The sequence below is a fragment of the Chiloscyllium punctatum genome, chromosome 9 (assembly GCF_047496795.1).
Source record: "Chiloscyllium punctatum isolate Juve2018m chromosome 9, sChiPun1.3, whole genome shotgun sequence".
Classification (NCBI taxonomy): Eukaryota; Metazoa; Chordata; class Chondrichthyes; order Orectolobiformes; family Hemiscylliidae; genus Chiloscyllium; species Chiloscyllium punctatum.
Genome location: NC_092747.1, coordinates 28,168,012 through 28,191,121, shown reverse-complemented (window position 1 = coordinate 28,191,121; position 23,110 = coordinate 28,168,012). Strand labels below are relative to the sequence as shown.

Here is a 23,110-nt window from a genome sequence, read left to right as displayed (position 1 = left end):
CATTTTTGGATCTATTTTCATGTTGTATGACTCTATCACTTTAATTAGCAAATCACTAATACGGTTGTTTATCTGTTATATTTGTTCTAAACAGGTTAAAGATAATAGAAATGCTCATTATGTAGCATCATGATCTGCTTAGTATACTTTATATGACATCATACTCTAGCTAATTCTAGCTTTCTTTTTGCACTGGTTATTCCTTTCTGAGGAGCTCAACATATCTAAAAGGTTTGTTACACAGCAGTAACACCTTAGGACAGCCAAACAAATAATGTGTTGCATTTGCCACAGACACTTCCTTTTAATGGAGGCTTGGTTTATCTCATGTCTAACATGTGCAAACAAGACCTCAGAGGTGTCATAAAATTATATATTATTACAGAATTCAGGAATTATATTGTACTTACTCTATTACCAAGAAAGGCCAAATTACTTGCACTTCAGATGCCAGTAAGTCACTCAGTGATCTAACAACACAGAAGGAAAAAGAAGATAAAATGAAGATGTATTTTACACACTGTCTGTACCACAATTAGAAAATATTTTCATGATTAGACATTTTTCTTAATACATTGATAAACTGCAAGTTTCTAATTACATTTATACATTTATTACAACACAACAGCCCATTTCTTATCAAATATGCAGTAGATGCTGTGTGTGAGGTAAATTACATCCACATTTGAAATGAACCAGTATTATTGAACTTCTGTGGGTTAGTGGACCTTTTTGTGTTTTCTGAATTACATGGCTGAGCTCAGGGGCTCCTTCAAGTTAAGAGTTTCCACAAAACTTTGACCAGCATTCACCAAAGAGAGGTCTAAAAAGATGTAGAAGGAATAGACAAAAACTGCAGGTAATCATAATTTGATTTACAAGAGAATTTCAGGAATTTTCAGTAAAATGTGGAATACTTTTACCTGGGCTCACTGCCTTCCTTAAGTCAAGCCATCCAATATCAAAAACACTTAAAATAAAATCACCATACATTGTGAAATACATGACCAAAATATTTGCTGCAGTCTGTCTGGTCTCAAGGTTATTCACTTTTTTTGCACTGGAGGCCTGTGACCTGTGGTGTGCTGCAGGGATCAGTGCTAGGTCTATTACTTTATGTCATTTGGATGAGAACGTAAGAGGTATTGCAGATGAGCCTAAAATTGGTGGCATAGTGGAGTGAAAAAGGTTACCTCAGAATGCACAGGACTTTGATCAGATGGGCCAATAGGAGTGGCAAATGGAGTTTAATCTAGATAAAGGAGGTCATGGAGTCATAGAGATGTACTGCATGGAAACAGACCCTTTGGTCCAACCCGTCCACGCTGACCAGATACCCCAACCCAATCTAATCCCACCTGCCAGCGCCCGGCCCATATCTCTCCAAACCCTTCCTATTCATATACCCATCCAAATGCCTATTAAATGTTGCAATTGTACCAGCCTCCCCCACATCCTCTGGCAGCTCATTCCATACGCATACCACCCTCTGTGTGAAAAAGTTGCCCCTTAGGTCTCTTTTATATCTTTCCCCACTCACCCTAAATCTATGCCCTCTAGTTCTGGACTCCCCAACCCCAGGGAAAAGACTTTGTCTATTTATCCTATCCATACTCCTCAATTTTGTAAACCTCTATAAGGTCACCCCTCAGCCTCCGACACTCCAGGGAAAACAGCCCCAGCCTGTTCAGCCTATCCCTGTAGCTCAGATCCTCCAACCCTGGCAACATCCTAGCAAATCTTTTCTGAACCCTTTCAAGTTTCACAACATCTTTCCGGTAGGAAGGAGACCAGAATTGCACGCAATATTCCAACAGTGGCCTAACCAATGTCCTGTACAGCCGCAACATGACCTCCCAACTCCTGTACTCAATACTCTGACCAATAAAGAAAAGCATACCAAACGCCTTCTTCACTATTCTATCTACCTGCGACTCCACTTTCAAGGAGCTATGAACCTGTACTCCAAGGTCTCCATGTTCCCTAGGACCTTACCATTAGGTGTATAAGTTCTGCGAAGATTTGCTTTGCCAAAATGCAGCACCTCACAGTTATCTGAATTAAACTCCATCTGCCACTTCTCAGCCCACTGGCCCATCTGGTCGAGATCCTGTTGTAATCTGAGGTAACCCTCTTCGCTGTCCACTACACCTCTAATTTTGGTGTCATCTGCAAACTTACTAACTGTACCTCTTGTGCTCGCATCCAATTCATTTATGTAAATGACAAAAAGTAGAGGGCCCAGCACCGATCCTTGTGGCACTCCATTGGTCACAGGCCTCCAATCTGAAAAACAACCCTCCACCACCACCCTCTGTCTTCTACCTTTGAGCCAGTTCTCTATCCATATGGCTAGTTCTCCCTGTATTCCATGAGACCTAACCTTGCTAATCGGTCTCCCATGGGGAACCTTGTTGAACACCTTACTGAAGTCCATATAGATCACATCTACTGCTCTGCCCTCATCAATCTTCTTTATTACTTATTCAAAAAACTCAATCAAGTTTGTGAGACATGATTTCCCATGCACAAAGCCATGTTGACTCTCCCGAATCAGTCCTTGCCTTTCCAAATACATGTACATCCTGTCCCTCAGGATTCCCTCCAACAATGTGCCCACCACCGACGTCAGGCTCACTGGCTTGTCTTTACCACCTTTCTTAAACAGTGGCACCACGTTTGCCAACCTGTTAAGTTTTGGTTATGACAAATCAGGGCAGGACTTATAAACTTAATAGTAAGGTCCTGAGGAGTGTTGCTAAACAAAAGGACCTTGGAGTGCAGATTCATAGTTCCTTGCAAGTAGAGTCACAGGTAGACAGGGTAGTGAAGATGACATTTGGTACACTTGCTTTTATTAGTCAGTGCATTGAGAATAGAAGTTGAAAGGTCATGTTGCAGCTGTACAGAGCATTGGTTAGGCCATTTTTGGAATACTGTTTTCAATTCTGGTCTCCTTGCTAGAGAAAAGATGTTATGAAACTTGAAAGGGTGCAGAAAGAATTTACAAGGATGTTGCCAGGATTGGGGGTGGTTTGAGCTAAAGTGAAAGGCTGAATGAGCTGTGGCTATTTGCCTTGGAGCGTCAGAGTCTGAGGGGTGACCTTTTAGAGGTTTAGAAAATCATGAGGGTCATGGATAGGGATAATAGTAGAGGTATTTTCCTCAGGAGAGGGGAGTCTAAAACTAGAGGACATAGGTTTAAGGTGAGAGAAGAAAGATTTAAAAGAGACATAGGGGCAACATTTTCATGCAGCGGGTGGTGTGCATATGGAATGAGCTACCAGATGAGGTGATGGGAGCCTGGTACAATTACAACATTTAAAAGGCATCTGGATGGGTACTTGAATAGGAAGGGTTTAAGAGGGATGTGGGCCAAATGCTGGCAAATAGGACTTGATTAATTTAGGATATCTGGTCAGCATGGATGTATTGGACTGAATGGTCTGTTTCCATGCTGTACATCTGTAACTCTTCCTTAAATTGTTGCAGGTTATCAGCCAGAGCATTATTTCCCTAGGTAGCCCATTGACATCAGCAATGCATTTTATGTAAAGCAGTTTAGTGAAAGGATTTGCAATTATATCACTTTTGTTACAACCTTAGGACAACATAAACCACTTTCTGGGCAGTGAAGCCCTTTTGAACTATAGCCATTGTTGTAATGTATAGGATCCTGCAAATACAGTACTTCTGTTGTTTAAAGAGAAGCTGCAGTGAGGGGAAATTTTGGACAAAGGTCCAATATCTGGCAGTGAACCTAAGTGTTATAAAGATGTGGGTGCACTGTACCTTAAAGTTAAAACTATCAAAAACTACCTGATGGCACCAAGTGTTCTGAAAGAAAAACGTAACATTTAGTCGAACAACACGATTTGATGGCTGCCTGGAGACAAAAACAAATTCTAATTTGGCCAGTTTAAATTATACCCTAAAATACCCATCTCCAATTAAGTTTAATTTGAGTATATTGACAACCTTAAAGGCCAAATGATACAACCTGATGCTTTGGGGGTATAAGACCAGAGAAAATTGAACAGTTGAGAGGAGAACTGCCAGGCCCAGCATGTAAAGCCTGCCTAAAAAATAACTCTCTTAAAGGTACCTTTATTGATCAGTAGCCTGTGAAGCAGAATCCAGAGGAAGAAGAAAGGAATATAGAGAACCAAAATCTGCCTAGTTTTGAGATAATAAGATTGGTTTTGTAAATCTTAATTGGGAGTTTTATGGGACTTGTATTGTGGAAGGGAAAGGTAAAAGATAGGTTAAAGGAAGTAGTTGTAAATAGTTGTTCGTTAATTATTCTCTGTTATACTTTAAGAAATAAACTTGATACTTTTACTTTAACTAGCTCTTAGCCTATCGAATTTTCACAGATTGCTGCACGGGATAAATCTTTTCTGTGCTGTTGGGTCAAAATAAACAGGAGGGTTTACCCCATGTCATAGCAACCCAGGCAGAAAGTTATCCTCTTAAGTATTATGTACTCAAAGTGGTTTAGCCACATTTGGAATATTGTGCAGAATTGTGGTCACTATTAAGATATGCATATGTGGCTTAACATTTCCAACACTGTTTGCAAAGGGTTACCTATCTGGTGTTTTATGAACTTAGACAAACCATCAAAGGCCCTGGACTGAAAACAAATGCTGGAGGTACAAAGAAGGTTATCTCAGATTACAATGGGATCTTGATCAGATGGGCCAATGGGCTAAGAAGTGACAGATGGAGTTTAATTCAGATAAATGTGAAGTGCTGCATTTTGGGAAAGCAAATCTTCGCAGAACTTATACACCTAATGGTAAGGCCCTAGGGAGTGCTGCTGAACAAAGAGACCTTGGCGTACAGGTTCATAGCTCCTTGAAAGTGGAGTCGCAGGTAGATAGAATAGTGAAGGCGGCGTTTGGTATGCTTTCCTTTATTGGTCAGAGTATTGAGTACAGGAATTGAGCCATCATGTTGTGGCTGTACAGGACATTGGTTAGGCCACTGTTGGAATATTGCGTGCAATTCTGGTCTCCTTCCAATCTGAAAGATGTTGTGAAACTTGAAAGGGTTCAGAAAAGATTTACAAAGATGTTGCCAGGGTTGGAGAATTTAAGCTATAAGGATAGGCTGAACAGGCTGGGGCTGTTTTCCCTGGAGCGCCGGAGGCTGAGGGGTGACCTTATAGAGGTTTACAAAATCATGAGGGGCATGGATAGGATAAATAGACGAAGTCTTTTCCCTGGGGTTGGGGAGTCCAGAACTAGAGGGCATAGGTTTAGGGTGAGAAGGAAAAGATATAAAAGAGACCTAAGGGGCAACTTTTTCATGCAGAGGGTGGTACATGTATGGAATGTGCTGCCAGAGGAAGTGTTGGAGGCTAGTACAATTGCAACATTTAAAAGGCATTTGGATGGGTGTATGAATAGGAAGGGTTTGAAGGGATATGGGCCGGATGCTGGCAGGTGGGACGAGACTGGGTTGGGATATCTGGTCGGCATGGATGAGTAGGACCGAAGGGTCCATTTCCATGCTGTACGTCTCTATGACTCTATGGAGATCACAGTGGATCAGACAGCATCCATGGAGAGAGAGTAAACTAATGTTTCAAGTCTAGATGACTCTTCATCTGAAGTGAAGTGTGGAGGTAACAGCATTTGTGCTATTGATTGAGAGAGGTGGGGCTGGTAGGTGTAGGGTACTGATGGAGAAAAGATGTTGGTAATTTAGATTAAGTGATCAGAATGTAAGAATGGCAAAACAATGGTGTGTATCCTGCCAGACTTGAAAGGACAGTAGGTGGATTGGGGACACCACACACCATAACAAGTTAAAGGAATGGGAAGAAATGGGAGTTGGTGCACAATTTAAAGGTGTTGAACTCAATATTAAGTCCAGAAGGCTGTAAAGAATTTAACTGATTTTTCTTATGCACTACAATCACAAGATAAATAGTTCAAGATTTGATGTAACATTTTAGAATTTTAACACCTGTAATTACTCTTGGTTGATAACTGTCTTGTCTTGCTGCTGATTGTGCAATGACGCTATGTGACAGCAATCATCAGGAATTTTCTTCCTCAGGTTGTACATTGGTCTGAGCTGCTGGCTTCTGTCTCTTCGCAATATAGCAGCATGATTGGGAATGACTTCATGTGTCTTGGATTGGTTGCATATCTTAGAACGTTTTTCAGATATTTAGGTATAGTGACTGGAAATCTCACACATGTTCTCTGTCCAACACAAGTTGTGGTTGTTCCCTACCTGCTCACTGGTAGTGTGTCTATTTAATTTTCCTCTGTATATAAAATCCTGTGGCATTCCATTCATATCACTGTGGGTCTTGTATGCTGAGAGACAGTCTTTTATAGCTTGTACCATGAAACACCACTCGTTGAGATACATGTTCTTTAGAATGCTGGTTGGCACTCGTGCCAAGAGCAATTTTGGCTTTCAGGGTATGTTGATCTCCGTTTGCAACCACAATGTTGTTGGCTGTGAAAGCTTCTGCTCTTCTTATACCATCAGCCTGATATGAGAGGAGTTGACAACATGAAAGCCTTGATCATCTTCTAAAGGTTGCTTTTCAACTTTGTTAACTGTTCACTTCATTAGTAGACTTCAATACAATGGAATAAGGGCAGCGAATTTCTGGAATTCTTTACCACAGAGAGCTTTCAAGGGTGGCTGGTATATTCAAGGCTGAGATAGATGGGCTTTTAAGGAAAAGACAGGAAAATGGAGTTGATGGTTTCAGATCAGCCATGATCTTATTGAATGGCAGAGCAGATTCAATAAGCTGAACGGTCTACTTCTGTTCTCATACCTTATGCTGAGAATGGGTCTGTGTCTTTGAAAGAGAATTTGCAATAGCAGATTTCACAACAAATGGAGAGTGATGGTGCCACACTAGTTCTGATAGAGAATTGAAGGCATCAAAACCGGTAGATCCAACTGACTACTGCATGAAGATAAGCTTCTCTAAGTTAGAAAATCACACATTAACACTTAAAGAATTGTTTTTCAAACAGAAGGGCTGTATAATTAAACTATAAGTATCCTTCACCGAACATACTTTTAAGCCTAAAGCTAAAAGAACTGCAAATGATGGAAATCAGAAACAAAACAGAAATTGCTGGAAAAACTCAGCGGGTCTTGCAGCATCTGTGAAGAGAAAGTAGAGTTAACATTTCAGGTCCAGTGACTTTTCTTCAGAATAGTTCAGTTCTAAAGGGTCACTGGACCCAAAACATTAACTCTGCTTTCTTGACACAGATGCTGCCAGGCTTGCTGAGCTTTTCTAGCAATTTGTTTTTGTTAATTTTAAGCCTTTCAGTTGTGGATTTTGCTTTTAAACTTATAAGAAATATTTAACTGCTGTACCTTAATGGTTATGTCAGAAAGCAGGCTAAAACATTTTTATTTTGTAAAAGTAATAGTAGGTTTCTAGCTTGTTACATCTTTAATTTTAAGTAGAAGGCAGATAAGTGTGACTTTGGGCTATTTAAGTTTGAGATTTGAACTCAAGTAAATTTATTGTGGTTTATCATCGGTTTGTTTTACAATTCTCGAACTGTATGATCGTCAATGAGGATTGTATCATTGTTACCTGTGCTTACAACTGCATTCCACCACGATGTGAGCTATCAAGATATACTAACAATCTGCCACTATTATGCTGTAATCCTCAAGTTAGCTCCTTTAACATAAATGAGGTGTAGGTCACATAATACTGAAGAATTCAATGAACTTTAATTATAGTTCTTGTTATTTATGTATGTACATTACAATCACATGCATTTGCATGCCTGGGCTCAAGTTAAGCAATGTACTTTTGTGTGCAGTACGTCATTTGGCAAGAGGACAGAGCTCAGTGAGATGGAGACTCAACTTTATATCCGTAGATCACATCCCATGATATGATGATGACATCATGGTCATGGCCCATGAAGGCAATTGCATTTCTCCTACAGGACACAGTACAAGTCAGTCATACCTAACAAAGGTGGTGGCTGTTAGAGGCTAAACATCTCAGCCCTAGAATACTGCTGCAGGAGCTCCTCAGGAATATTCTAGACCCAACCACCTTTAGGTCATTTCATCAATGATCTTTCTTTCACAAGGTCAGAAATGAGGATGTTTACTGATGATTGAAAAATGTTCAGTGCCATTCATGACTGCTCAGGTACTGAAGCAATCTGTACTTTTATGCAGTAAGACTCTTACAACCCTTAGTCTTGGGTTAGCAAATGCAAAGTAATATTCTCAAGGTCGAGCAAAGACTATCTTCCTTTACATTCAACTACTATCGCTGAATATCCCACCAACAGCATCCTGGAGGTTACTAGACACTGAATGATATCAGCCACATATATGCTGTGGCTACAAGAACAGATGAGAGGTTGGGATCTTGCCTATGATGCTCCAATGCCAGACCATAACCTAGAAGGAGTAAGCAAAGAGTGAGATAGAATAGTTTCCACTTCCCTAGATCAGTGCAATTCCAATAACACTCATAAAGCTTGACACCATCCAGGAGAAAACATCCCTCTTGACTGGCACCCTATTCACCAACTTCAACATTCGCTCCATCCACCATTGACGTTGTCATTATGCATCAGTGTGCACCATCCATAAAATGTAATTCAGCAACTATCCAAGGTGGCTCAACACCACCTTCTTCAGTGCAATTAGGGATGGGCAATAAATACACGCACTGCTAGTAATGACCATATGCCATGAAGAAAGTTAAGGTGCCAGAGGCAACAGAGTTTTTTTTATTAGAGCAGCGAAACCATCAACAAGCAAGCCAATCCAATGTAAATTTGAATCATGTTTTGACACTTAGAATATTTTGAACTATTTACTCTGTTCACAATATTTATATTTTACTTAGCAAAATATTTCATTGTATATGCTTTTCTGTAAATTATTTAATCATACTCAAAAGATTTTGATAATATTTAAAATCATTAAATTCAGCAAATCAACAAACAGATTTTAAGTTATTATATAAATGCCAATTCAGGGTATCTGAAATGAAAGCAAAGTGCTGGAGAAACTCAACAGGCCTGGCAGCATCTATGGGCAGAAAACCAGAGTTAATATTTTGAGTCCAGAATGAATCTTCTGAAGAGTCATGATCAGACTTGAAACATTAACATTGTTTCTCCCTCTACAGGGCTACATTTCTCCACCACTTTCTGTTTAAATCAGTAAGTTTTTTTAAAATTCACTCATGGAATATGGGCATTGCTGATTGGCCCAGCATTTATTGTCCTTTCGTAGTTGTTCTTGAGGTGGTTCTTGAGGCGGCACGGTGGCACAGTGGTTAGCACTGCTGCCTCACAGCACCAGAGACCCGGGTTCAATTCCCGCCTCAGGCAACTGACTGTGTGGAGTTTGCACGTTCTCCCAGTGTCTGCGTGGGTTTCCTCCGGGTGCTCTGGTTTCCTCCCACAGTCCAAAAGATGTGCAGGTCAGGTGAATTGGCCATTGCTAAAAATTGCCCGTAGTGTTAGGTAAGGGTCAGATGTAGATGTAGATGTAGGGGTATGGGTGGGTTACGCTTCGGCGGGGCAGTGTGGACTTGTTGGGCCGAAGGGCCTGTTTCCACACTGTAAGTAATCTAATCTAATCTAATGATAAACTGCCTTCTTGAAAACACAGTAGTCCATGTACTGCAGGTAGACCCCAATGCTGTTAGCAAGGAAGTTCGAGAATTCTAACCCGGTAACAGTGAAGGAATGGTGTTATATTTCCAAGGCAAGATGGAGACTGACTTGAAGGGAAACTTGCAAATGGTGGTGTTCCCAAGTATCTGCTGCCCTGTCCTTCTCGATGGAAAATGTTGTGGGTTTTGAAGATGTTATTCAAAAAGCTTTGGTGAATTTCTGCAGTGCATCTCATAGATGATACAACACTGGTGCTACAGACTGTCGATGGTGGATGGAGTGGATGCTTGTGGATGTCGTGCCAATCAAGTGGGCTGTTTCATCCTGGACGGTGTCAAGTTTCTCGAGAGTTGTAGGAGCTACACCCTTCCAAGGAAGTGAGTAGTATTCTATCGCATTCCTAATTTGTGTCTTGTAGATGGCTTTGGAGAGTCAGGTGGTGAGTTACTTGCTACAGTATTCCTAGCCTCTGACCTATTCATGTAGCCACTGTGTTTACGTGGCAAATCCAAGATTCAATGATGGTGATGCCTTTGAATGTCAAGGGGCAGTGGTTAGATTCTCTTATTGGAGATGGCTATTGCTTGGCATTAGAGGACATCATGGATTGTACTTCTTTCTTCCAGTGCAGGTTCAGAATGTTCTACAATTCTTAAATTTCAATAAGAACTCTAACTCTGCCTTTGATAATGTCTATAGTAACTTCTTCTAAAAATGCCAACTTTCACAGGTATCCAGGGAGAATCATATGCAAGTCAAGTTTGTCCTCAGCAGATATGCTTGCAGATGCACATTTTAGACACTGTAGACATTACTGGCTAGCAATCAGGATAGGAAAACATGGCTGAACTCTGTCCTTCCTTAGCAAAGGTGCTAAGGCGAACTGTTCCATATCAACTGCTATCCTGGCTGACTTTCAGTAACTCAGACAAGATTTAAAATAATGAATTGATTGTCAGTGACTGACAGTATAAACAAATGACATTATTTGTGTATTTATTTGCCTATCAGCATCATCCTTTGCTTCACCCTGGATGGCTTCGTTGACTGAGCTACAGACAATGTAGACATTGACAATTTTCCAATTGTGTGACATATTATAGACTGTGAAGAGGGGTTAACACCCGCAACATTGACTTCTCCACCTCCTAATACTGCCTGGCTTGCAGTGTTCTTCCAGCCTCCTGTTTGTATACTACAGAATGTAATTATGCCTGCATCTGAAAATGACAATCAGAAGATCTTATCAAAGAGGCAAATTCATTCACAGCACTCTTCCACAGCACCTGCAGTGCAACTGTGCTGATCCAGAAGGCACAGCAATGTAGAAGAGCGCTTGGAACTTCTGATTGGAAAAGGACACATCTGTAGCACATATCTATTGTTAAATAGTTAGAAGTTCTAATTTTTTGAGAGCTTACTATGGTACATTTCCAAAGACTTCAATTTCCTCCTATTCAAATGTTCAGTATGAAAAGGCAATATTATTAAAACTGCTTAAAGTGTCAGTGAATCCAAAGTAATGGAGGAATTAAGAAATGCATTTAGCAAGAATAGGGAATTATGATCTTACTGCACAAGGTGGTGGCCTGGAGTTAACAGGTTGCCCCAGGACTTTGAGGCTCTAGCCAAAAGAAAATGAGGCCTTCCCTCAAAATGGACAGAGGTCTGCTCTGTGAAATGAGTCCAGCTGGTACACATATGAAAAATATTAAATGAGTTGTCAGTCGAGATGCTATGTTTGATCATTTCCATATTTGCACTTGATTGCAATATGGATCGATCAACCAATCTTCAGGTTTTGAAATTTAGTGCCAGTTTTTACCCAAAGGAATCATTACGCAACTTGGAGGAGAAAGTTTTCTTCTGCACACTGATGATATAAAATGTCAATGCACCTGTTGCTCACATTTCAAATGCAAAACTGAAAAATTCTGCTGTAAAAGGCAGGGCATGAAATAACAACCTGCCATCTGCCATTAGCAGAACAATTTCTGCCAACTGGGCTCCTACTTTTAGCAGGCAAGATTGCAAATGACTGCTCAATCAGCAAGCCTTGAAACCTTCTACATACTATTCACTGTTCTAAAATTATTTTTAACAAGATGCAAGCAAAGTTCATAAGAATTATCCCAAAGGTTGCGCCAATGGAAGCGATTGCAGGAATCATTTGAAGTGTTCAGAAACACTCCACATCATTACAAAATGCATGACTCAATCTTTTTTAATGTTAAAATAGTTTTGCTTATAGTTTATGAAGTTTGATAATGTTTGTGTGTTAATTAAATGGGCATTGCATGTTAGTATTTTTTTTTGGATTGCTACAAATTAGCATCCAGGACAATTTTTGAACACAAAAATATGCAAGTACAGTTACAATTTAATGAGGCCTTAAACTTTTTCATGTTACATGTTCTGGTTTTATTAATAAGCATGACGGATTTCAGACTTCTCCCTTAGGAATAGGAAATGGGAAAATCTCTTGGCAGCCTAATTATTTTAAGGAATGAGACGAGAAGTACAGTATAGAACTGGTACAGGCATGGACTGGGAACAAGTTCTCACAAGCCTATCACAACGAGCTAGCAAATACTGAGTTGCTGAACTCATTTTAATGTGACTAGCAATCTAGAGATACATGTTAGGCATTCCCGTGTCAGATTGCCACTGGAATGTATGTAGGCACTGGGTACATTTTTTTGGGTGTTAGAAGATGCAGTTCAGGAGAGGACCAAATGGGTGCTGGCAAGTCCTCAGCATTACAAGGGAACAGGAGAACTCTGTATGCTTTCAAATTCAGGCAAGTTTTAAAAAAATTTCTAATGCCCCTTTACAGACCTCTGGCATAACTTCACCTTGGTCTTTTCTTGGTGCGAAACCTGCTAAGGCTTAAACATGACCCTTTGTGGTAGTCAGTCATAAATGAATTAAATGACCTGGTTAAGGTAGATATGGAAGAGAATTGATACAAACACACTTGCTTGACATACTTCCAGATATAAAATCTCTAATTCATTGCAAAGCTCGGTTGCAGTTGTACAGCTACACAAAAGTAACAAGATAGTAACAATAGATTGCTAGATATCCAAGTCTCTGGAGGATTTTCCAAAGGATGTCACAGTTGATAGAGTCAAATGGTTCCAAATACTTTTCTTGGATTTGTTGAGTAACAAAGATCATGCCTGTGATTCTCCAGGATGGCTGGGATAAGGAGGGTGTATACATCACCCAAAGTCATGCAGTGTGCAAACAACTACAGAACAGACCACAGGCTTATACATTTGACTATTAGCATGTCAATCAAACACCAAAATTTCTCAAAGAAACTAGAGTGCATGGGTTCAAGGTGAAAGAGGAGAAATTTAAAAGTGACCTGGCGGGGGCAGGGTGCGGTAACATTGTCACGCAGACAGTATGCGTGTATGGAATGAGCTGCCAGAGAAAATAATGAAGACTGGCTCAATTGCAACATTTAAAAAGGCAACTGGATGGATGTATGAATAGGAAGGGTTGAGAGGAACATGGGCCAAACGGGACTAGTCAGATTGGGATGTCTGGTCAGCCCATAGAGGGTAGGACCAAACGATCGGTTTCTGTGCTGTATGACTTTATAAATGCAAGAGATGAAAATAGATCACAAGTTCAGGGATATAAAAAAATTCACCTTTCCTCCTACCCTGCTGACACAAGGTAGTAGTTTGCAATTTTGTTCAAGAAATCAATTATAGGAGTTAAGAGGGATGATATCTTGGAATCATCATTGAAAGAGGTCATCTGGGTGGAAGTGAAAAACAAACACAAAAGGGGATGTGTATACAATAGACCTCCAACAGGCAGGGAGGGGGAGAGGAACAACTATGAGAAGTACAAGGAGGAGCGATGGTGGCATAACTCAGTTAGATTTGGGATATTTATGAAAAGGATAAGGATAGGCTGGGAATAAACTGGGGAAACGCTAACTTTAAAATAAAATGTGATTTCTCCTAAGTGAACCGAGAGCAGCTACATGCAGATAGAACCATGAGAGAAGTGGGAAATATTAATGGAGTATGTATTAGAATAGCCTAACAGAGGGGAGGGGAGAGAGTCATAGAGAGAAAGGATGTACTGGTGAGTTTAAAAGAGTTAGAAGTGAATAAAATCGCAAGCCCAGATGAGATGCTTCCCAGGCTGTTGAGAGAAGGGAAGATAACCGTAAACTGGAGGAGGATACCAAAGGACTGATCAGAAGGAGGACAGAGCAAAGGAAATGGAATTCACCTTGGCAAAGTGAGATGGGGGTGGACTATCAAGGCAAGGGATTTCAGTGTAAATGGCAGGGCCCTAGAAAGTACTGAAGATCATAAAGATCTTAGCGTGCCAGCCCACAGATCCTTGAAGATAGCATGAAAGGTAGACAAGATAATTAAAGCAGCATACAAGATACTGAACTAAAAAGCCAGATATCCTAACTTAATCGTATCCCATCTGCAGCCCATAGAAGGCCCATATCCCTCTAAACCCTTCCTATTCATAAACCCATCCAGATGCCTTTTAAATGTTGTAATTGTACCAGTCTCCACCACTTCCTCTGGCAGCTCATTCCATACACACACTACCCTCTGAAGAAGGATCACAACAGAATGTGAACTCTGCTTTCTCTCTATTGATGCTGCCAGGCCTGTTCAGTTTTTCAGCAATTTCTGTTTTTGATGCAGGATACTTGTATTTTATGCTTCAGCATAAAGACATAAAGACATAAGCAGAGACATTACACTGGAACTCTATAAAATGCTTAGAATACTGCATGCAGCTCTGGTCACCAAATTAGTGGAAGGATGTGACTACAATAGAAGGGGTGCTGAGATTTACCAGGATGCTGCCTGGGCTGACCTGAAAAAAGATTGGATAGTGTAGAATTTAGAAATAGCCTGATAAAGGTGTACAAAATTATGAGGGGCACAGATAGGGTGGACAGGAAGGCATTTCTTTTTCTGTTAGTAGTGGGGTTAATAACTCAGAGCACAGATTTAGGTTAAGAGGTAGAAGGCTAAGAGGAGAGTTGATGAGAAACACTTACACCCACAGAAATAGCGGTTGAATCAGAAACTCTTCTAATATTTAAGAAATACCTAAATATTCACTTCTGTAGCCATGCACTCCAGGGCTACGGGCCAAAAACTGGAATACAGGATTAGTATAGTCAGATCTTTGTTGTTTAGTGCTGACACGATGGGCCAAGTGGCCTCATTCTATTCTGTAAATTCTATGAGATCATGATTCACAAGTTCTGATGATGCCTGCATGGAAGGGCTTTGGGACAAGATCAAATTAGCAATCAACAAACGTACACCTTCACCATTGAGTTTAAATCTTTCATGCACCAGCAATAGTTCAATAAGAATGAAAAATTCAATCATAAATGCCAAGCCTTGATTACATGGCAAAATCATACTCTATCACAGCCGAAAGAAGAATATTACTCAATGCTAAAACTCAGAGAATGACATGCCATCAAGAAACCATGGCAGAGTTCCATCTGCAACTTTGCAGTGAAGTATCCCTTATTCTTTGCTTTTTATTATCAGTGCTTACAATCTCCTCTGGCTAGCCTGGTTTCCTAATCTCCCATCCTCCTAATATCACCACTATGGCCAGATTGTATGCAATTACAAAATTATGAGGGGCACATATAGGGTGAACAGAAAGGTATTTCTTTCTCTGTTAGTGGCGAGGAATTCATTGCCACAGAAAGCTGTAGAGGTCAGTTCATTGAGTATATGTAAGACTGAGATAGACAGTGTGAATATCAAGGGGATCAAGGGTTATGGGGAGAAAGTGGGAGAATGGGGCTGAGAAACTTATCAGCCATGATTGAATGGCGGAGCAGACCCAATGGGCTGAATGGCCTAATTGCTGCTCCTGTGTCTTATGGCTTTATTCCCATTCTCCAACTTCTGTTGACCTCCAGTTCATTCAAAACTCTGCTCATTTCGCCCTATCCTGTATTAAGTCCCACTCAGCCTCAGACCCATGTACTTAAAGGCCTACACTGGTTTGTAGCTCGTATTAGCGTCACAGCTGTTAATAAAGATACTATAGCAGGGTATTCAGAAAATTCAGAGTAATCAGGTAAAGTGAACATGGTTTTGTGAAAGGAAATGATGGTTAACAAATTTTTTGGAGTTCTTTGAGGAAGTAATGTGTACTGTGGATAAAGGGAAACCGATGGATGTACTTGTATTTGTTGAAGGATTTTTGATTACTGCAGGAAACAGAAGCTTCTGATAGCAAGGTCAACGTATTGGTATGGGTCAAAGATTGGCTAGCAAAAGGAAAGATAGCAGGCATACATGGGTCATTTTTTATTTGGCAAGATATAATGATTGGCATTCCAGTGTTGGGGCCTCAACTTTTTACAATTCATGCAAATTATTTGGATAAACGGCTAAAGGTATAGTTGCTAAATTTGCTGAATACACAAAGACAGGTATGAAATTGTTAACAGAACAAAAGAAGGTCACAAAGGATGTAAATAGTTTAATTGAGTGGGAAAAGATCTGGCAAATGAGTGTAATGTGGCAAATGTCAAATATTTTGGAAAGATTTAAAAAAAAGAGAATTGCATCATGTAAATTGTAGATTGCAGAGCTCTGAGATGCAAAGAAATCTGCAGACCTAAGTAATGAACTACAAAAGATTAGCATGCAAGTATGGCAAGTAATTAGGAAATCTAATCTATCTTAGAAATTCTATTGAATGTTATAATTTATTGCAAAGGTAACTGAATATACAAGAAGGGAGAGAATGCTTCAGTTTTGCAGGGCACCAGGGAGACCACATCTGGAATACTGTGCACAGCATAAGTCTCATTATTTAAGGAAAGATGTAAATGCATTGGAAGCAATTCAGAGAAGGTTTACGAGACTCATACATGGAATGGGCAGATTGTCTTGTGATGAAAAGGTTGGATAAGGTAGGCTAATATCTGCTAGAGTTTAGAAGAGTAACAGATGATTTGATTGAAACATACAAGACCCTGAGGCGTCTTGACAAGGATATATACAGTCTCTTCTTCTATTACGCGATAGTTGTGTTCTTGTGCGACCTCGTATTATAGAAAATCGTGCAACAGAAATAACGTGGCCTATGGAAAAGACAGGTTAGGGGTACCAAAAATTCAGTAAAAATCAAAACAAAAATAGTTAACCAAACAAACAATGGCACAGACTAAGTAAATATTAAAATTGCATATTTTAATGAATTAATACAATAAATTTAACACTTTACCCAGAAAAACTGTAAGGTATCTTGAAAGGATTTCTGAGTTTGCTGGGTTACAGTGCCGTATTAAGACAAGGGCTGAGGGTCATCAGCATCATTACTTTCAGGTGCAGTTCTGGGTGCAGGGTTATAATGAAAAGAAAATTCAGAAGTGGATGGCTGTGATCCATTGTCCTTAGACTGTTTCTTGGGTGTTGGCTTAAAAAAGGCATTAGTTTATGGTGTTTTGCCATCTTTCATGAAGCTATTCATAGGGTTCCACACAAGACTTTATGCCACAAAACAGCTATCCTCCTGCGTTCTGCATTGTACTCATTGTCTGCTAAGAGCTGCAACTGCTTTCAACTTCCCTCAGGATAGATAACAAAAGAGAAGTGGAAAGCTCTCATGGTGCTGCATCCTGGACTCATCGTCTTCACCTCCAGCTTCAAATTCCTCAGCAGCAACAAGTTGTAGTGGATCAGCTGTGGAGACGTCTTCACAATGGTATTCAAGCAGCTCTTTGACATCCTCAGTCTCCTCTTCTTCAAATCCAACTTGCTTTACAAGACCGACACAATGTTCTTTGATAACTGGAAGCTCCTCTGATGGTTCAATGCTTTTAAAATAATGAAGAAAATCTGGGAGAAGCTTCCACCAAACTGTATGCAAGAAGTCTTCACTGAGATTACCCCAGGCCTCCACAATGATGTCAACAGCATTTTTAATGTTAAAGCTCTACCAACATTGAAGCGCACTGTTCTCATCATCCCCCTCAGTAGCTGCAAACAGCTTCCTGAACGTAGTCCATGGGTTGAATGAGAGAGGTTGGTAGAATCGGAGGCAGAAATAGCAGTTTTATATTTTCAGAAAGCACACCAGCGATAAAAGGCTGGCTTGGTGTACAGTTCAGAATGAGGAGATTCTTGACATCCACATTTTTCCTCCTGCAATAATTTCGAAAAACATCCTCAAAGAAACCAACAATAAGGTCTGAAAAAATTTGCCCAGTCATCCAACCTCTTTTGCTTGACTGAAGTAAACACCTGGAGTGGACTTAAGGTAACCTTTCAAGGCTTGTGGGTTGGCAGAATGGTACACCACCATAGGCTTATGCTTTAAGTCTCCACTAGCATTGACACCCAACAAATAGCCATACTGTACAACCCTTTGTGACCTTAAAACCTGGAGTGTGTGTGCTTCATTCTTGGAAACATAGGTTCTGGATGGCATTCACTTCCAGCATAAACTTGTCCTCAGCACACTGTGACACTTAGTGCCGGAGATGGATCGCGTAATAGCCAAGTGGAGTTCACACTTTTAAAAACAAAAAATTGCTCCCCAGTTCATCAACCTCATTACAGTCAAATTGCATTGACGAAATGCGCATTATAGGAGAACAATCTGTATCTGAAAAAGATACTTCCTCTTCGAACGAAATTCAGAATGAAGGGGCCAACATTTAAAAATAAGAATTGCCCATTTAATACATAGATGAGTTTTTTTTCCCTCAGACGACTCCAAGTATTTGGATCTCCCATTCTAAAAGGCAAAGAGTCTTTGAATTGAATATTTTAAGGCAGAGATAGAAAACTTTTTGTTTGATTAGCAAGGGGGTGAAAGATTAATGGGAGTAGTCTGAAATGTTAAGCCTTCAGATCAACCATGATCGCAGTGCATGATGGAACAGGCTGGTAGTCAAGTTCAGCTTTCTCCTGCCCTAATTCATACATTTTCAGTTCTGATTTGGAATGGTTCATGCAAATAATCTGACAACTAAATGGAATTCTTATTGAATTAAGTCTTGCAAATACATGTTAAGCTAAGCTCCTCCAATTTATCACTATGCTAAATATTGTAATGCTATTTGCCATTCAGGTTAAAAATGTCAAAATAAAAGGCCTTTGATCTAAATGATTTCACCCTATAGCCAAACTCATCATACAATCTTATAGTTTTGTACATCAGATATGAAATAAAGTTTCAGCAAATACAGAAAAGCAAATTTAAATTAACATACTGGATCACATTGATTGAGGGGATTAAGTGACCTTTATATTATTAAATAATCAAAACTTTTCCACCCTCTCTTACTGATTCTATTCATTTCCTTGTGGCTTCCAACTAGACTATTATTCTAGATGCAATGCATATTCATTGTTTGCAACACAGAAAAGAAAGATCAAGAAGTACTCCTGAAAAATGAGCAATCAGTTCTTCCATAGCACATTCCGAACTGGCAACTGTAACTGCCTGGAACAAGAGCAATAGGCACGGAAGCAAAGTCACCAACAAGTTCCCTCCCAAAATTATCACACCAGCCCAACTTAGAAATATATTCTTGTTCCTTCATTATTGCTGGTTCGTATTAGCAGAGGCTTCTACCTGGCAGGTCTGTGATCATACTTCTACTACACAGGCTATACAAGTACAAGAGTACAGCTCATCACCACTTTCTCCAAAGCAATTAGGAATGGGCAATAAGTTCTGCCTTTACCAGTGACAAACGAATTAAAGAATAGATAAATATAATTTTCTCCATAATTAACAATAGCCTGGCAAGTACCATTAAAAGGTTCTTATCAAATTCTTTCACATTTTGTTTTATTATCTCCATCAGGCAAATGCATATATTTATTAATTTATTAAAAATTCTGCATTTGTAGCCATTTCAGCTTTTTTCCCAGTCATGCATTATGTCCACATAAACTGTTCAAATGCCTTGCCTAATAAATTAAGTGTGGATTTGTACTTGTTTTCCTAGATTCAAGCGTATATTGATACATAAAAACCTATATAGGAATTTGTGTTAGTAGAACATTAACTTGACGTTAAATTATACAGGAGAATACGTTTATCTACATCTTTGGTTTCTATTAGTTTAAATTTTCTTGTCCTTTTTTCTAAAATTTCTGGATGAAACATTTGAATTGGGAAAACCAGAGAACAAATGAAAAAAAGTGCCACAGTCATTCATCGTTAGTATATATTAGATCTCTGCAGCTCCATTTACTTTGATTATAATTATGGTAATTAAGGTAATGTACAGTTTGCTATTCCTTCTGCCACGACAGTAAAGAGCAAATATCACATAACGCACCATAATCTGATTGGTTACTGAGTACAAATACAAAATTTAATTTTTTTTTACCATATTTAGTCTTATGGCATTTGATTCAGAATCAATTCAATTTTAAAATGAATATGACCTGTTTACACTATTATAGGATGATACTCCTTCCTCCAATATATTAATCTGCGTTGTCCATCGTAAAATTGATTCTACAGTATGACAATAATATGCAACTGGTTTTTCCAATTATGCCAACTATAATGGATGAATATAAAATAGATTAAAAGGCAGTAAGTATACAAATACATTATTTCAGAAAAATTCAAGCAGATCATAAATTCTCAAGTCTGAAGTAGTTTACACCACAATAGGTAACTCTCAAAAATAAACATGTGAGATAACTGCATGGCCTATACCACTCATAAATTCCAGTCTTGATATCTGATGCTGACCTAAAGAAAAGGCCAGAAGTAATATGAACAGCTTGAACTCAATAATGCTCGTCATAAAATAAACGTCACATGGAAGTGAATTCAAAGCTGTTGATTTATGTTGGAATTCAGCCAACAGCCTTTCAAAGCTTTGTGGATTAGAGTGTTGCGGGAAAAGCACAGCAGTTCAGGCAGCATCCGAGGAGCAGTAAAATCGATGTTTCAGGCAAAAGCCCTTCATCAGGGATAGCTTTGGTCTTTTGGTTCAGTGACAACATCTGAACACATGAAATTACTACCTTATAACAATTAATCTCATGAAACTATAGGAATGCTTTCAATGTAAGAGAAACTTTTTTAACCTTAATTTAAGTTCTTAAAAGTCCCAACTTTGGTGCTATTAACTAATCACTAATGGTGCTATTAACTAATGGGCTTGTGGCAGTATGACTGGAATCCTTTTCATTGCTACATCCTCCTTCCTGACATAAACTGAAGTTCAGTGCCAGAGGCACCTTGCTAAGGTGGCCCATCTCTAACAGTTCATTCTCATTAGCAGGCTATTGAACTGTGAAGAATGTTATTTAGCCTATTTTCCTAATCAACCTGTTCAAAGGTATTATTACACATCTCTGGAGCAGGTGGGACTTCAACTCAGGTCTCTTGATTCAGGGATAAAGACACTACCACTGCACCACAAGCGTTTCTTGTGAAGAATGTTATGTGCATGCATTAAACTGCTTACATATGACACATGCAGAGTAGGAGTCCTAGGTAAGCTAAACTGAAAGTACATCTGAATGATGAAAAGCAAAATAAGTCTACAGTACACAGATCTAGTTAATGAGTTAGCATCAGAAAGGCATGATAGACAAAATGGCCTCTTACTAGTTTATAATTTCTATTTTTCTATTTTCTATTTCTGAAGCTACTGAAGTTAGCATCCATGATTTGGAGATGCTGGTGTTGGACTGGGGTGTATCACCTGATGAAAGAGCGTCGCTCCGAAAGCTAGTGTGCTTCCAATTAAACCTGTTGGACTATAACCTGGTGTTGTGAGATTTTTAACTTTGAAGTTAGCATCGCTAGCCTGAGTGAATTCAGGTAACTGCACACTGATCTACCCACTAAGTCATTCAAACTTTTGAGTATTCCTGACATCTGACATCTTTGAGTTCAAGGCAGGGCATTCATCTGCCATCTGAACCTGCTGTGACTGTGCCACATTTTCCTGAATGTAAACTAATTAGAAATACTAAGCAATCTTACAGCAGGATCCTAACCACACACTGGTAGGTAGCAGGTTTCAATGATGTTGCAGTGCAACCACCTGCAGTACCAGAAGGTGTAGGACCCCCTGTTAAATGGTGAAGTAGTATTTCTAAAAATGTTTGTTTTATGCTTTGAAGAGAACCAATCTCCAAGAGTCTTAGGCCCTCCAGGAAGACGTTAGGCACCTCACAAAAAACAGACGTGCACACTAGTAACCCCTATCTCACAATATAGACTGCTGTCCTATGATTTACAATTACCTATCTCCTACTGACAGCAATACTTGAGGCAAATGGGAAGTCAGCTGATCTCTTCCATCCCTCCACCATGGAAATTTGCAGCTTTGCTGAGAGTGGGGATACAGCGAGGGGCTCTTTTGCCCCATCTCTTTGTCTTATGTTGTTCAGATCCATTTCTGTTTATATCATTAAAGAAAATCTAACTCCAAAGATAAACCTCAATTTTAAATTCTGTACATCCACCAACATTAAAAATATTTATCAGAAATCAATACCTTGCAATGTTTAAACCTCATGATTTATGCACCAAAAATTTAAAGACGAATACACCTTCTGACGCCTTTTCACTCTGCAACAGTTTTGTCTACGCTCGGCTAGTGTAAAATTTATTGACTTCAAACCACAGAGAAGAATAATTCAGGAGAAATCCATCTGATCAACAGAACCTTAGTAGCGAAAAAAACACACACACTTAACTAGCCAGTTAGTGATGCAAGACTCTGGTAACAGGATAATAAGCTCGCAATTTTGCCTTCAGCTTTAACACATTTTAAGAGTGAAATCATGTAAATGAATAAATAAACAGCAGGAACAGCGAATCCTTAGGACTAAAATCAGCAGTTTATTCCAGTACAACAGACATATTGAGGAAAGAAAATGGATTTGAAAATTGAAAACAAGGAATTGTTTTCTGCGAGATTTTACTTAATTCAGCAAATAGCATGATACAATGGCCATTTCAAGCATCAGGCATTTTGTGTAAATTATGTAACCATAGGTCAAGTGATTTGTAAAATCAATCTACATTTATTCAAATCTATTGGTAAGGGTTTCGGGTTTTAGGCAAATACCCAAGGCCCTGCAATGTTTCCAGACAGCACAGATTTGTGCAAAAAAGTATTTTATAATGGTAAATGTGACAAAGCAGCTAGAAATGACACACAATTTTTAATATTGAGAACTGTAAAATAACCCTTACTAGTCTTTATTGTAGTCGACAGTATTAAGAATAACAGCAGGTAGAAAAAAACTTTAATATACATATAAATGCAAATTGCTGTTGTACTGATAAATCAATTATTGAAAATTAGAAAATTAGGCTAGGACAACACTGAAGAGTACTTGTGAAAATACAATGTGTTTCCCAAATATGATAACTGAATTAAGGAAAACACTCAGGGACAGAGTGATAAA

General features: G+C 39.2%; 1 protein-coding gene across 9 annotated transcripts in view; it reads right to left on the bottom strand.

Annotated features, from left to right (window-relative positions):
* Positions 1–23,110, bottom strand: part of LOC140481236 (F-box-like/WD repeat-containing protein TBL1X) — a 411,567-nt gene that overhangs the window by 295,268 nt on the left and 93,189 nt on the right. For 8 of the 9 annotated variants that reach the window (XM_072577105.1, XM_072577109.1, XM_072577110.1 and 5 more), the window contains one exon: positions 411–470. The exons of the other annotated variant lie outside the window; for it this stretch is intronic. The gene's annotated coding sequence lies outside the window, so the exon portion shown is untranslated. The remainder of the gene's footprint in view (positions 1–410; positions 471–23,110) is intronic. 9 annotated transcript variants of the gene reach the window in all.